The sequence below is a fragment of the Jaculus jaculus genome, chromosome 11, assembly GCF_020740685.1.
Source record: "Jaculus jaculus isolate mJacJac1 chromosome 11, mJacJac1.mat.Y.cur, whole genome shotgun sequence".
NCBI lineage: Eukaryota > Metazoa > Chordata > Mammalia > Rodentia > Dipodidae > Jaculus > Jaculus jaculus.
In genome coordinates this window covers 14,406,080-14,423,276 of record NC_059112.1, presented here as the reverse complement: position 1 = coordinate 14,423,276, position 17,197 = coordinate 14,406,080, and positions in this window count along the sequence as shown.

The following is a 17,197-nucleotide window of genomic DNA, read 5'->3' as shown; positions in this document are numbered from 1 at the left end:
GGCACACCAGGGCTTCCAGCCACTGCAAACCAACTCCACACACATGTGCCCTCTTATGCATCTAGCTTACATGGGTCCTGGAGAATCAAACCTGGGTCCTTTGGCTTCGCAGGCAAAGGCCTTACCCGCTAAGACATCTCTCCAGCCCTCACCATGCATTTTAATATCATCTTTCCTCTTTGTGCCTCTAATTTTGTGTCCAAATTCCCTTTTTTCTTTCTTTATTTCTGCTAAGGATTGCACTCAGGGCTTGGGGTGTTCTCAGCAAGGGCTCTGCTACTCAGCTTTATGCCAGGCCCTTGAATAGATTTTTTTAAAAAAACATATTCAATCTCGTTCCAATATACTTCTTCATTAAAAAGTAGAATCCATGCTGGGCGTGGTGGTACACACCTTTAATCCCAGCACTCGGAAGACAGAGGTAGGAGGATGGCCGTGAGTTCAAGGCCACCCTGAGACTACATAGTGAATTCCAGGTCAGCCTGGACTAGAGAGAGACCCTACGTCAACAAAACAAAACAAAACAAAAAGGTAGAATCCACCTTTAACTCCAGCACTTAGGAGGAGGAGGTAGGAGGATCACAGTGAGTTCAAGACCAAGCCCAGCCTGGGACTATAGAGTGAATTCCAGGTCAGCCTGGACTAGAGTAAAAGACCCTACTAAAGAGAGAAAAAAAGAGAAGTATAATCAGAAAACATAACCATCGTTCTATTATGTATGGATCTCCTCAATCTTATGAATTTATGACTTTAAAGGGTCTTTCCCTATCTTTTCATTTATGAATCTCCTGGGCCCTTTTATTCTCTCTCTCTCTCTCTATTCCTTTCTCTGTCTATTAAACAATTCTCCAATACTTCTGAGCTGTCTATCAAAGTTTGGACAATGGGGCAACGAGGTGGGTTTGGTACAGGTTAGGGGTGAAGGATCCTCTCCGTGGCTGTTCTCTTTTGAAGCAGAAAGCTGGGTGCTATCCGGCACAGGAACTGGAAACAGCTAAGCAAATGCAGTAAGCAACAAGTAAGCAAGCAATCTGGTGACGACAGGATGGGGGTGTGTAGAAGCAGAGCTCCTTGCGATGGAGATGTCGCGCGCGCACACACTGATGCTCCAGGCATGCGTCACGGGGCTCCACTTTTATATGGAACCTGTTTGGGGCCTCATGGAAAAATGGATGATTTTGCAGTAATGTCTACCAATGACTGTCCTCTGAGGCCTTAGAAGGGAAAAAGAGAGCCCTTCTGTATAAAATAAAATCACAACTATGTCAAGTATCTTATTGCCAGGTCTGGTATTATTACACTGCTCTGGTAGACACATTACTCATATGTCCAATTCCTATAAATATAGAAAATGACAGCTGAGAAGGGATGTGAGACTGTTCCATGAATTTCACATAACGTAGGACACATTCTGCCATCAATATGTGTGACTGAAGAAAGATTCAGCGATGAGAAGAGGCTGAAGTTAATATTTCATTATTTTCCTAAGACCTTTATTATTTTGGAGAATTCACAAACTCCTTTATGAATATTTTTATGAAACATCACAATTTTTTAATTATGAATCAATACTATCTTCATAAGAATAATCCTGTCTCAGAGTGGATTATTTGGGAAAGGCAGAAAAGAACCCTTAGTGCATTCACAAGTTTACTTTTTTTTTTTTTGGTTTTTTGAAGTAGGGTCTCACTCTAGTCCAGGCTGATCTGGAATTAACTATGTAGTCTCAGGGTGGCCTTGAACTCATGGCGATCCTCCTACCTCTGCCTCCTGAGTGCTAGTATTAAAGGCATGTGCCACCATGCCTGGCAAAATTACATTTTTGTTTAAAAATATTTTATTTTTATTTTTTGGATTTTAGAGGTAGGGTTTTGCTCTAGCCCAGGCTGACCTGGAATTCACTGTATAGTCAGTCTCAGGGTGGTTTTGAATTCACAGCAATCCTCCTACCTCTTCTTCCTAAGTGTTGGGATTTAAGGGCATGTGCCACCACACCTGGCTTTTTGTTTTGTTTTGTTTTGTTTCTTAGAAGTAGGGTCTCATTCTCTAGCCCAGGCTGACCTAGAATTCACTATATAAAGTCATAGTGGCCTCAAACTCATGGCGATCCACCTACCTCTTCCTCCCAAATGCTAGGATTAAAGGCATGTGCCACCACGCCTAACTTCATTTTAAACATTTTTAATTAATTAATTAATTTGCAAGGAGAGAGAGGGGGCAGAGAATAGGCACCCCAGGGCCTTTTGTCGCTGTAAATGAACTCCAGACACATGCACAACTTTGTGCATTTGGCTTTACATGGATACTGGGGAATGGAACCCAGGTCATCAGACATTGCAAGCAAGTTCCTTAATTGGTAAGTCATCCCTCTAGCCCCTACATTTAAAAAATATTTTATTTATTTGTATTTTTGTTCTTAAAAAATTTATTTTAGGGCTGGAGAGATGGCTTAGCGGTTAAGCGCTTGCCTGTGAAGCCTAAGGACCCCGGTTCGAGGCTCGGTTCCCCAGGTCCCACGTTAGCCAGATGCACAAGGGGGCGCACGCGTCTGGAGTTCATTTGCAGTGGCTGGAAGCCCTGGCGCGCCCATTCTCTCTCTCTCCCTCTATCTGTCTTTCTCTCTGTGTCTGTCGCTCTCAAATAAATAAATAAATAATGAACAAAAAAAAATTTATAAAAAAATTTATTTTATTAATTTGAGAGAGAGAGAGAATGGGTGCACCAGGGCCTCTAGCCACTGGAAATGAACTCCAAATGCATGTGCCACCTTTTGCTTTATGTGAGTCCTGGGGAATCAAATCTGGATCCTTAGGCCTTGCAGGAAGGTACCTTAACCATTAAGTCATCTCTTCAGCCCTATTTTTTTTTTAATTTTATTTTTATTTTAGAGAGAGAATTGGCATGCTAGAGCCTCAGCCACTGCAATCGAACTCCAGATGCTTGTGCTGCCTAGTGAGCATGTGCGACCTTGCGCTTGCCTCACCTTTGTGCATCCAGCTTACATAGGATCTGGAGAGTCAAGCATGGATCCTTAGGCTTGGCAGGTAGGTGCCTTAACTGCAAAACCATCTCTCCAGGCGTCCAGCCCAATTTTTTAAAAAATCTCTTTTAAAATTTATTTGAGAGTGAGGAGAGCCCTATATGTTTACTTGAAAATCTAATTTCCTTTTTAATTTTTTTTTTTTTCCAGAGAAAGCTCAGTTTGAGCAAAGAAAAGAGGCTGAACAAAGTCACCTGTCTCCAAGTTCCTCACAGTCATTTAGTGACAAACACTGGGGCCATTTGTTAGCAAATGTGCCATCTCATGTGAAAAGTGACAGCCTCCTCAGGGATCATCTGCTCCTGTCCACTGATGCACCTTCCTTAAGGTTAGGGCCTCTAGAGTTGGACACATGGCCTGGAAAGCCTCTCTGGTACTTGTAGCTGTGAGATCTGGAGCAAGTCACTTACTTTTTTTTAATCTGCAAATGGAGACAGTAATCAAGTTTGTGTGTGTGTGTGTGTGTGTGTGTGTGTGTGTGTGTGTGTGTGTGTGTTGTAAATGAGACAATACATAAAAATAGGATTTATTACTTTTGGCACTATTAATATTTGGAACCAGGGCTGGAGAGATGGCTCAGCAGTTGAGGAGCTTGCTTGTAAAGCTTAACAACCTGGGTTTGATTCCCCAGTACCTATGTAAAGCCAGATGCACCAAGGGGCCCATGTATCTGGAGTTCATTTCCAGTGGCAAGAAGCCCTGGTGTACACATTTTCTTTCTCTGTCTCTCTCTGCTTACAAATATGAGTGTGTGTGTGTGTGAGTGTGTGTGTGTATGATTTGGGAATAGAAATTTTTTTTAATCTTATTTTATTTTTCATTTATTTATTTATTAGAGACAGAGGAAGAGTGAGAAGAGCACACCAGTGCATCCAGCCACTGCAAACGAACTCCAGATGCATGTGTCACCATGTACATCTGGCTTACATGAGACCTGGAGAGTCAAACCTGGGTCCTTAGGCTTCACAGACATGCACCTTAACCGCTAAGCCATCTCTCCGGCCCAGACATTTCTTTTTTGTGAGGGACTGTCTTGATCACTGTAGGGAGTTTGACACCACCCCTGGACTCATGCACTCAGTGCCAGTATTACTTGCTCAAACCCTCTTCTCTCCTAGTGCCAGTGATTCAGAATGTCCCCAGACATTGTCAAAAGTCCTCTGGTGGGCAAAAGCATCCCATTACCCTAGCCAGTGACTTTAAAAATGGACCTGGCACACACGGGAAGTACTCAAAGCCAGACTAGCTATCATTATTAGCATAATTCCTCACTGCCTTTAAGGACCAGTAATTTGGGGCTCACAAAAGCTTTGTTCCAGCTGGGCGTGACAGCATTTGGGAGGCAAAGGTAGGAGGATCGCTGTGAGTCAAGGCCAGCCCAGAGCTACACAGTGAGTTCCAGATCAGCCTGAGTACAGTAAAACCCCACCTCAAAACCTATCCCCCCCTCCCCGTCAAAAAACAAACAAACAAACACTTTGTTCCTTTTGCTGACCTTCACGAGAATATGCCAAAAAAAAAAAAAAAAAAAAGCCAAATGCAAGGGACAGGGAAAGAATGCTCCACAAAGTATAATCAGTTCCCAAACACTTTGGTTAAATATAATAAATGAATATGAGAAGACAAAAGTGACCCGATGTGCAACCTTTGGATACCTCTTGGTATAATATATATATAAATATATTTTATATATATATATACATATATATATATATATATACATACATATATATATATTCCATTTTACCAGGTCCTGCAGATGCCTGAGTAAAGGAGACGGTGTCCCTGCACCCAGTCTGTCGTGTGGGCAAAAGGAAAAAGATACCACAGCGAAATCAGTTGCATGCTATTATCCAAGTTTCGCTCTGGTGAGCCAAGCCCTCCCCGAATGTAATTTCCGTGTATTTCTTCACCTCTCACCTCCCCCCTCCCAACAGCTATTACTTAACCCACTGACCCAAATAGCTGCTTATTAACATTTAATACATGTTGAAGTGTCCGTGGGCCTTGAACAAAACATGAAGAAGTTTTGATTTGCATTTAGCTCATTGCCCTTGAACCGTGACACGGGGACGTCTGGAAAGCTGTTCTGTCATTGCTCTAACTGTGGCGTGTGGCATGGAAAAGGAAAAGAGCGCCCCTCCCCCATCGCATGTAAGCTTTCATTCATTTAACAAATCGTGTGATGAGCTCCTATTATGTCGGCCGCGTTACAGAAGGGAGGTCACGATGCAGAGACATGAATTTATTTTCTCTTTGCTCATATTGGAAGGAGGCAAGAGGTTGAGGCAAACTAAGAACTTCAGGGAATTACAATATACAGTGAGAAGGGCTCAGACCTGAAGGTGTGGCGTTCAAAACAGGTCCCTGGACCCCCTAACCCCAGTCTTCGGGGGTTAGCAATGTTTTCTTCATTTAAAATCAAATGAGAAGGCTAGAGAGATGGCGTAGCAGTTAAGGCTCTTGCCTGCAAAGCCAAAGGACCCAAGTTCAATTCCCCAGTACCCACGTGAGCCAGATTCACAAGGTGGCATGTGCGACTGGAGTTTGTTTGCAGCAATTTGGGGCTCACAAAAGCTTTGATACAACTTGGCATGGTGGCGCACGCCTTTAGTCCCAGCACTCAGGAAGCTAGAGGTAGGTGGATTGCCACGAGTTCAAGGCCACCCTGAGAAAAATCTTAAAAAAAAAAAAATCAGATAAGCCAGGTGTGTGGCCCATGCCTTTAATCTCAACACTGGGAGGCTGAAGTAAGAGGATTGCTGTGAGTTCCAGGCCATCTGGAGACAACATAGTGAATTCCAGGTCAGCCTGCTAGAGTGAGAACCTACCTCGAAAAACCAAAAAAAAATAAAATAAAATAAAATAAATGGTGGGCATAGTGGTACATATCTGTAAGTATTCTCCCTGTTGCCTTTAACATCACATCTTCAAACTTGATGGGAACAAACAGAAGTCCATCTTACTCCTCAACCATAGACTATTTCTAAAACCATTAATACCAATTTATCCTGAGAGAATGGGCGAGGACCACAGAGATGCTGACGATGGTAGAGATGCTGGGAAAATAGACCATCACACGCCACACTTTGCGAAACAAGCCCGGTTACCTGAGGTCAGAGTGCTCAGTTGCTCCAAGGAGCCAGCGTGCCTGGTTGTGGAATCTTTTGAGTGTGCAAACAGAGGAACACCCCAGTCCTCTTCTCTGGGCCGGGCTGGCTCTCGCTGGCTGGTGTAATTTACCTCCCAGCCACCCAGTGCTTTCCAACTGCCCCGTGCTGGGCTCCAGGCTGTCTGGGAGAAAGGCAAGCTGGCTCCAAGACCCCAGGGACTGTAGTCTGCCACGCAGACTAAGTTTTTTGTGTTAATAACAAACGTTAAGTTATTTTCTGACGGTCGCTGGACTCTTCAGATAATACCTGATCCTCCTGGGTTATTGCCCAGTTCCATCTGTCATCATTTGCTATTTTTCATAATAACGTCCTCAGAGGGCAATTTAAATGGAAGCAGGGCTGGATTTATGGTCAGAAACTGGTGCTGAAACGTCTGCTGTATTGTTTATTAAAACAGATAGACTTGGGCTAAATCACTTATCTTCACTGAGCCACAATTAGTTTTCATAGTTATCTAATGGAGATGGCATACGAGGTATTTGCCGTGGACTGGGCACTTACTGCCTGGCTGGCCCAGCTAGCTCTCAGAGCTCTGTGTGTGTGGGGGTGGGGGGGGGGAGGTCTGTGTGTAAGGGGAATGTACAGGCCACAGCGCATGTGTGGGAAATCAGAGGACAACTTCGGGGTGCAGCAGGCTAGCTGGCCGGGAGCTGTGAAATTCTCCCGAGTCCACCTCCCACTGCTGGACAAGCATTGGGATTATGCATGGGTACCTGACTTGCCTTTGCTTTCTGTGGGGTCTGGGGACTCGGATCTTGATCATCCCTGATCCTTTTTCCAGCTCAGCTCTCAGCCTGCAGTGGTTGATGTTTTTTAAGACAGGGGCTCACTGTAGTCCAGGCTGATCTGCAACTCACTCTGCAATCCCAGTCTTGCCTCAAACTCATGGCAGTCCTTCTCCCTCAGCCTCCTGAGTGCTGGGATGAAAGGCGTGTGCCATCATGCCTGGCTTACATATATTATTAACTCATGTGATTATCATTGCAGCCCTAGGCTAGGTGGTTATAATTTATCCCCATCCATCCCATTTTACAGATGAGGAAAATGAGGGGTAGGGAAATTAACTCAGGGTCTAAGGTTTATATAGCTAGGGATTGAGAGCAATGCAAAAGTCAGAAGTGGGCTGGAGAGATGGCTTAGCGGTTATGGCACTTGCCTGCAAAGCTAAAGGACTTCGGTTTGATTCCCCAGGACCCCTACATAAACCAGATGCACAAGGTGGCACATGCATCTGGAAATTGTTTACAGTGGCTGGAGGCCCTGGCATACCCATTCTCTCTCTCTCTCTCTCTCTCTCTCTCTCTCTCTCTCTCTCTCTCTCTTTCTCTCTCTCTCCTTTTCCTTCTCTCAAATAAATAAATATAAATAAAAACATTCCAAAAAAAAAAGTCAGAGGTATTAGCATGAGGAAGGACAGACAGAAGTGGGTATGATTTCAACAGCTCCTCTTGGCCGCAGCTGGCCAGGGAAAACTTGGTGAACATTGTCTCCTTTTCGTTATTGCCCAAGACCTGAAATTATCAAGTGGGCTGGAACCTGAAAGACTATCAGGGACAAGCGTCTCATTTTCATACAGGAAGACCCTGGGCCCAGAGAGTGCAGGGACTGTGGTTCAAGTTTGTCAGTGTCAGTGTTGGGCAAAGATTTTGCTGCTTACAGGTCTGGTGATTCCCATGGATTTTTCCATTTGGTAAACAGCCACACAAACAAGTCGTAAAAACTGCTTGTTATGGGAAGAGTTAGACATCCACAATAATGGAGCGTCCTGCCCACAGCGTCCACAACCACTCCATCAATCTTGCCTCATCCAAATTCTACTCACTCCTACCTCCCTTCTCCTCACTCCCTCCCTCGGGAAATTTTTTTTTTTTTTTTAAGTGAATCTGAGGCACCACAACACCTCATCATAAGCAGAGTATGTATCTTTACACTGTGAGGTCTCCGGGCTGGAGCGATGACTCAACAGTTAAAGGTGCTTGCTTGCAAAGCCTAACAGCCCAGGTTCGATTCCCCAGTACCCACGTAGAGCCAGATGCACAAAGTGGCACATGGGTCTAAAGTTTTCCTTTGCAGTGGCAGGAGGTCCTGATGTGCCCATACTCACACCCTCTCTGTCTGTCTCAAATAAATAAATAAAAATATTTTTTAAAAATTGGAAGGGCCGGTGTGGTGGTGTACACCTTTAATCATCTTCTAGGCAAGGGATCTGCTATTTTGTATGCTAGGCCCTTGAGTGGATTATAAAAATATTTAAACTTTTTTTTTTTTTTTTTTTTTTGAGGTAGGGTCTCGCTCTAGTCCAGGTTGACCTGGAATTCACTATGTAGTCTCAGGGTGGCCTTGAACTCACAGTGATCCTCCTACCTCAGCCTCCCAAGTGCTGGGATTAAAGCATGTGCCCGGCTAAAAAACATTAAACATTTTGAGACATCATGCCCAGAGGCATTTCCTCCTCCCCCCAAAATAACTGACTACTGCTCCCACAATGCATAAACTACAACCCAATGGGGAATACCTGCAACCCCAACAGAATGGGGGCAGGGATGAGGGAAAAGAGGGTACCAACACATGATGTAGCCATACAAAACATCTTGTTAATAATAATAATAATAAACATTAAAATAACCAAAAAGATAAGGCAAAAAAACATTTAATTTTGTTCTAATATACTTCTTTGTTAAATAGTATAACCCACCTTTTATTTTTTATTTATTTATTTATTTATTTTTTGGTATTGCACGCGTTTAATCCCAGCACTCAGGAGGCAGAAGTAGGAGGATCGCTGTGAGTTTGAGGCCACCCTGAAAATACAGAGTGAATTCCAGGTCAGCCTGGGCTAGAGTGAGACCCCCCACCTTGAAAAAATAAAAAAAAACCTAAAACTTTCAACAATCAACATCAATAAAAGTTAAGCAAAGTTGAAACAATATTAAAAAATCAATGATCAATGCCATTCACATTAATATCATCAATAACATCAATTAACAAAAGTTAACTACTACAGGAAAATATTAACAATATAAGAATGTAACAATAGGGCTGGAGTGATGGCTTAATGGTTAAGGCATGTCCCTGGAAAGCCTAAGGACACAGGTTTGGTTCCCGAGTACCCAAGTAAACCAGATGCAGAAGGTGATGCATGTGTCTAGAGTTTGCTTGCAGTGGCTAGAGACCCTGGCATGCCCATTCTCTCTATATATATGTTGGCCCCTTTCTCAAATAAATAATTTTTAATTAAATTAAAAATTTTTTAAAGTGTAACAATAAGAGCTAGAAATACAGCTTAGTGATAGAGTGCTTGCCTTACATGCATGAGCCCTGGCTTCAACACCCAGTACTCCCCTCGCACAGTAAAATAAGCCAGCTGTGGGGCACACACGTGTAATCCCAGCATTTGAGAAATGGAGGCAGAAAGATTAGGAATTCAAGCTCATCCTTGGTGACACAGAAAATTTGAGACCAGCCTGCCCTACACATGACCTAACCCACCTTTTAATTCCAGCACTCAGGAGGCAGAGGTTGGTGGACTGCTATGAGTTCGAGGCCACCCTGAGACTACATAGTGAATTCTAGGTCAGCCTGGGCTAGAGCAAGACCCTACCTCAAAAAACAAAACAAGCAAACAAACAAACAAAAAAATAAAACCTATAGACTTTACCATCTGGTCTGTGGATATAAATTCTTTTATTTTTATTTATTTATTTATTTATTTGAAAGTGACAGACAGACAGAGAAAGAAGCAGAAAGAGAGAGAGAGAATGGACATGCCAGGGCCTCCAGCCACTGTAAACGAACTTCAGATGCAATGTGCCACCTTGTGCATCTGGCTCACGTGGTCCTGGGGAATCAAGCCTCATACCAGGATTCTCAGGCTTCACAGGCAAGTGCTTAACCACTAAGCCATCTCTCCAGCCCCAATTAGTCTCTCTTTTATTTTGACATCATCATCTTTTCTTTCTATTATGAGGGTCTTGTGTAGGCAGTACCGGGTACTGAATTCTGAGGAGATAACTCAATGGTTAAAGGCAGTTGGCCCAGGTTTAATTCCCCTGACATTCACATAAAGGTGGTCAGGCATTCAATTTCAGCCATAAGAGATCCTCGTGTGTGTGTGTGTGTGTGCGCGGTGTGTGTGTGTGTGTGTGTGTGTGTGCTATAAATAAATAAATAATCCACCAGGATTTGTGGTACACACCATTAGTCCCAGCCCTTGAGAGGCTGAAGTGAGTTTGAGACCAGACCAGCCTGGGCTACAGGTCAACCTGGGCCAGAGTGACACCCTGCCTGAAAAAAGAATATCTTTACAATAAATAGTCATCCAAGTTTCAATGAGCAGCAGTTATACCCCCCTTGCTGAGGACAGCCCTCCATCCTGAAATGCTCAGTATAAACCCCTTGCCCCCTTTCACACTCAGAAAGTTCCCCTGAGTAGATAATAAATTAACTAATCACTCAACCTATATCTGACTCAAAATATTAAGTGTGGTGTGTTTTTTTTGTTTTTTATTTTTATTTATTTATTTGAGAGTGACAGACAGAGAAAGAGGCAGAGAGAGAGAGAGAGAGAGAGAGAATGAACGCGCCAGGCCCCAATTAAAAATATTTTTAAAAAACACACTTGGGCTGGAGAGATGGCTTAGCGGTTAAGCGCTTGCTTGTGAAGCCTAAGGCCCCTGGTTCGAGGCTCGATTCCCCAGGACCCACGTTAGCCAGATGCACAAGGGGGGGGGGCACATGCATCTGGAGTTCCTTTGCAGAGGCTGGAGGCCCTGGCACGCCCATTCTCTCTCTTTCTCTCTCTCTCTCTCTCTCTCTCTCTCTGCCTCTGTCTGTCGCTCTCAAATAAATAAACAAAAATTTAAAAAAATATATTTTTTTAAATTGGGCTGGAGAGATGGCTTAGTAGTTAAGGAGTTTGTCTGCAAAGCCCAAGGATCCAGGTTTGATTCCCCAGTACCCATGTAAACCAGATGCCCAAGAAAGCGCATGCATCTGGAGTTCATATGCAGTAGCTAGTGCACCCTGGTGCACCCATTTTCTCTTTCTATCTGCCTCTCTCTAAAATAAAATATTTTATAATTCTGTTGTTTTTTGTTTTGTTTTTTTTCTTAGGTAGGGTCTCACTCTAGCTCAGGCTGACCTGTAATTCACTCTGCATTCTCAGGGTGGCCTCAAACTCACAGTGATCCTCCTACTTCTGACTCCTGAATGCTGGGATTTAAAATAAAATATTATTTTAATTTTTTTTGTTCATTTTTATTTATTTATTTGAGTGTGACAGAGAGAGAAAGAGACAGAGAGAGAGAGAGAGAATGGGCGCGCCCGGGCCTCCAGCCACTGCAGACGAACTCCAGACGTGTGCGCCCCCTTGTGCATCTAGCTAACGTGGGTCCTGGGGAATCGAGCCTCGAACCAGGGTCCTTTGGCTTCACAGGCAAGCGCTTAGCCACTAAGCCATCTCTCCAGCCCTAAAATAAAATATTTTAAAAAACATTTTAAATTTTAAAAATATTTATTTATTTATAAGGAGCAAGAGAGAGGGAGAGAATAGGTACACCAGGGCTTCCTGCCACTAAAAACAAACTCCAGATGCATGCACCACTTTGTGCATCTGGCTTTACGTGGGTTCTAGGAAATTGAACCCAGGCTGTCAGGCTTTACAAACAAGTGCCTTCAACCTCTGAGCCATGTCTCCAGTCCTTAAGTGTGTTTTTTAAATTTGTTTTGGTTTTTCAAGGTACAGTCCCGCTCTAGCCCAGGCTCACCTGAAATTCACTATGTAGTCTTAGGCTAGCCTCGAACTCAGAACCATTCTCCTACCTCAGCCTCAGTACTGGGATTAAAGGCATGTACCACCATGCCTGGCATGAGTATACATTTTTTTTTAATTTTTATTTATTTATTTTATTTTGAGAGCGACAGACACAGAGAGAAAGACAGATAGAAGGAGAGGGAGAGAATGGGCGCGCCAGGGCTTCCAGCCTCTGCAAACGAACTCCAGACGCGTGCGCCCCCTTGTGCATCTGGCTAACGTGGAACCTGGGGAACCGAGCCTCGAACCGGGGTCCTTAGGCTTCACAGGCAAGCGCTTAACCGCTAAGCCATCTCTCCAGCCCGAGTATACATTTTTTTAAAAAAATTATTTACCCATAGGATATTGTTTCTAATCATGGAAGTTGTTCATAAAAAATAAATTATTTTTAAAAATATTATTTATTAACCAGGCATTTAACCCCAGCACTTGAGAGGCAGAGGTAGGAGGTTCACTGTGAGTTGGAGGCCAACCTGATCAGCCTGAGCTAGAGTGAGACTCTACCTTGAAAAAAAAAAAAAAATTAAAGAGTAAGACTTGGACCCAAATCTGAGACTGAGATCATTGACTTGCAAGTGTTAAGAGTCACCCATACATCCAGACAACTGTCTCCCAGTCTCGTAACCTTCAGCAAACGCACCTGATTTATCTGCACTCTTTCTTGTGTTAAACACATATTTACTCCTAGTATTTACTCAACCATTTAAGACTTGCGGACTTGAAGTATTTCTAACTCCTGGGGCAACAATGTGACTTTTTGTTTTTCTATGGATCAGAAGGAAAATGTAAAACAGAGCAAAGGTCAATGGTATTCACAGGGAGATTAACAGGGATTTGGATTATATAAATGCATTACAATAGTAGTAATGATGACATCAGGTTTCTTTGAGACAAAACACCAGAAAAAAGAAAAAAAATCAAGCCAGTCTTAGTGGTGCATGCCTTTAAACCCAGCACTTAAGAGGCACAGGTAATAAGATTGTTCTGAGTTTGAGGCTAGCCTGGGACCACAGAGTGAGTTCCAGGTCAGGCTGGGTTACAGTGAGACCCTACTTTGGAACAAAAAAAAAAAAAAAAACTTCAAAAAGAACTAATTAGGGGGCTGGGACATTGGCTCAGCAGTGAAAGGCTTACAAAGCTTGATGACCTGAGTTTGATTACCCAGATGCACAAAGTGGTGCACGTATCTGGAATTTATAATGGCAGGAGGCCCTGGTACACTTCTTTCTCACTCTCTCAAATATATATGTTGTTTGTTTGTTTTCAGTTTTCTCAAGGTAGGGTCTCACTCTAGCCCAGGCTGACGTGGAACTCACTCTGTAGTCCCAGGCTGGCCTCAAACTCACAATGATCCTCCTACCTCTGCCTTTCAAGTATGGGGCTTAAAGGTGGGCGCCACCATGGTCGGCCAAAAAAAAAGAAAGAAAAATCAAAGAAAAGTGCCAGGATCCATTATTCTTCAGTAATTCAGTTTTACACATGTGGTGTCTACTGGGTGCATAGTTTTGTTTGGCCACGCTCTCCAGTGAGATCTATGGTTGAATTACAGCACAATTTCTTCAAAGAATTTATTTAATTTTTTTTAGTGGAAAGTCTTTGACAAGGTTGCAAATAATTCTCATATAAGGCAGAGAAAGATCCATGATTTAAGAGATGCCCCGACCATGTGCTCAGAAGATTGATGGAGCTGTGAATGTGACTCTCCTCATTCCAGAAGGCAGCCTGGATTTGGATAAGAGGCTTTCCTGTCATTTATTTACTGTTTTGCAGGGCTGGGAATCAAACCCTGGGCCTGGCTCATGCTAGGCAAGGACTCTACCACTGACTACATTCCAGCCCTTCTTTGCACTTTTTTTTTCTTTTTTTCTTTTAAGACAGGGTCTCACTATATTGCCCAGGTTGGCCTTAAATTGCAATCCCTCTGCCTCAGCCACTCACACAGCTGGAATTGCAAGTCTGCACCATTGGGCCTGACTTCTTTACTATTTTAAGCCGGGCGTGGTGGCACATACCTTTAATCCCAGCACTTGGGAGGCAGAGGTAAGAGGATCGCCATGAGTTCGAGGCCACCCTGAGACTCCATAGTGAAGTCCAGGTCAGCCTGGGCTAGAGTGAGACCCTACCTCAAAAAACAACAACAAAATTATAATTTTAGTTTTTACAATTTTTATTTTTGTGCACGTGGGTATGTGTGTGCAGTGATAGTGGGTGGCAGGCCAGAGCGTCTTGCCACTGCAAATGAACACTGGATGCCGGGCATGGTGGCGCACGCCTGTAATCCCAGCACTCGGGAGGCAGAGGTAGGAGGATCGCCGTGAATTTGAGGCCATCCAGAGACTCCATGGTGAATTCCAGGTCAGCCTGGACTAGAGCGAGACCCTACCTTGTAAAAACAAAAAACAAAAAACAGAAACAAGAAATAACACAAAACCACAAATGAACACTGGACATTTGTGCCATATTACTTTTTGTGTGTGGGTTCAGTTTATGTAGGTGGTTCAGGAATTGAACCCAGGCCAGCAGGCTTTGTAAGCCAGTACCTTTAAGCGCTGAGCCATCTTTCCAGCCCCCTATTTTTATTTATTTAATTTTTTTTGAAGTAGGGTTTCACTCTAGTCCAGGCTGACCTGGAATTCACTATGGAGTCTCAGGGTGGCCTCGAACTCACGGTGATCCTTCTACCTCTGCCTCCCGAGTGCTGGGATTACAGGCGCGCGCCACCACGTCCGGCTCCTATTTTTACTTTTGAGCAGCGTCTCTACTGTGGGAAACTCTCTCCATAATGACTGCTGATAATTACAACCCAAAAATGTGTGTGTGTGTGTGTGTAGAGGCCTTTTTAATTTTTTTTTTATTATTCTTTCTTTTTTGAAGTAGGGTATCACTCTAGCCCAGGCTGACCTGGAATTCACTATGTAGTCTCAGGGTGGCCTGGAACTCCTGGCCTCCCTCCCGAGTGCTGGAAATAAGACATGTGCCATCATGCCAGGCTTGGTTTTATTTATTTATTTTTCCCCAGGCAGACTCTCAGTATGCAAGTATGCAGCCCAGGCCTGTTCTTCCGAGTGCTGGGGGCGACAGGCATGCCCCCTCTCACTGGGAGATGACTCTAAAATTTCTAATGTTACATTTTTGCATTGTTAGGGATGAAACTCCAGGCTTGCACATGCTCAGTCCTTGGGCCCCCTTTCTCAACTTCTGATGCATTGCTCGATTCTTTTTAGAATCCCACAGATTCAGCGTGGGGTGACAGCGCATGTGTATTCACCAAAAATCTGCAGGCGGCCAGGATTATAGCAGCTGAACCCAGGGCTATGCAGGCAGCATGTCAAAGAGGCCAATTCTGCTATAGATTTTGTGCAAGTTACTAAATTATATTGTACCGTATTTTCCTTATCTGTAACAGGGGGAGAACCACTCTTACAGGAAAGAGTTATTGAACATAGTGAGGTTAGAAGAGTGGTGAGCATTGCTAACTTATTATTTTGTTGTTGTTTTTCGAGGTAGGGTCTCACTCTAGCACAGGCTGCCCTGGAAGTCACTATGTAGTCTAGGGTAGCCTTGGACTCACAGTGATCCTCCTACCTCTGCTTCCTGAGACTGGGATTAGAGGCGTGCGCTACCATGCAGGGCTCATTGCCAACTTTTATTAGAATTTTGCCCTTGTTTGACCTCCCTAGGAGGTATGACACTGCTGAACACTGCAGAAAAGCTTCTTTTGTCACTGTCCCTTTTGCCATTCCAATTGACCCATGCTTTTCGGAATTCTTCTGGGGGTGGGGGTTCTCTTGTACACGTCAAAGGACAAAATTATAGCAAGTTATTTCTTTCTTTTTTTTTTTTTTTTTGCAGTAGGTCTCACTCTGACCCAGGCTGACCTGGAATTCACTATGGAGTCTCAGGCTGGCCTTGAACTCACAGCGAGCCTCCTACCTCTGCCTCCCGAGTGCTGGGATTAAAGGCGTGTGCCACCGCACCCAGCCTGGTTTTAGTTCTGATGTTAGAATGGGATGACACTTAAATCCAGAAAATCAAGCAAGTATTCCAATAAGCTAAGCTGTTTGTTTTATAGACAGAAAAGGGCTGAACAAAAAAAAAAAAAAAAAAAAGCAGAGAGAGAGGGTGTGCTGGAGAGAAAGCTTAATGGTTAAGGCACTTGCCAAAGGACCCTGGTTCAACTCCCCAAGACCCACGTAAGCCAGATGCACAAGGTGACACATGCATCTGGAGTTTGTTTACAGTGGCTGGAGGCCCTGGCTGCCCATTCTCTCCCCCACCCCCCGAAATAAATAAAATAAAACACAGAGAGGTAGGGTGGTCATTTTAAGTCACTCTCCTTATGCAGTGAGAGTAGGGGGAAGACAGAATAGCAGAAGAGCTGGTTGTGGCTGGTGCTTCAGGTGATCTTGTGAGGGCGAAAGCAGGGGACTTCATTATCTTGCTGACTGAAGCTGGCTGGTTGGGGAATTTGGCTGTCATCGCTAAGCTTTTCTAGGAAGATCACAAACACAGCTTAGCTTCACACTGCTAATGGGGGACTTTAGCCCAAGTGATTCCAGTTTTGATTTTTACCTTGGTCTGATGCAAGAGCCTGGTCCAAAACAATGGCTCCCTGTAGTTTTCCTTTTAATTAAAGAAATATATATTTTATTTTGGCTGGGCGTGGTGGCGCACACCTTTAATCCTAGCACTCCGGAGGCAGAGGTAGGAGGATTGCAGAGAGTTCGAGGTCACCCTGACACTACATAGTGAATTCCAGGCCAGCCTGAGCTGCAGTGAAACCCTGCCTTCAAAACAACAACAACAATAACAACAAAAATTTTTACTGGGCTGGAAAGGTGGCTTAGCCACCAAAGGCTCTTGCCTGTACCTAGAGCCGGCTGCACGAGGTATCACATGTGTCTGGAATTCATTTTCAGTGGCTGGAGGCCCTGGTGTACCTATTCTCTCCCAAATAAATAAATAACATAGTATAAATACATTGATATTTATTTGCAAGAGGGAGGGACATGCATAGGGCCTCTGTCACTGCAAACGAGCTGCGGACACATGTGCCGCTTTGTGCATCTGGCTTTACACGGGCTCTGCAGAAGCAAACAGAGCTGTAAACTTTGCAAGCAAGCCTTTAACGTCTGAGCCATCTCCCCAGTCCTCCTTTAGCCATTTTTTTTT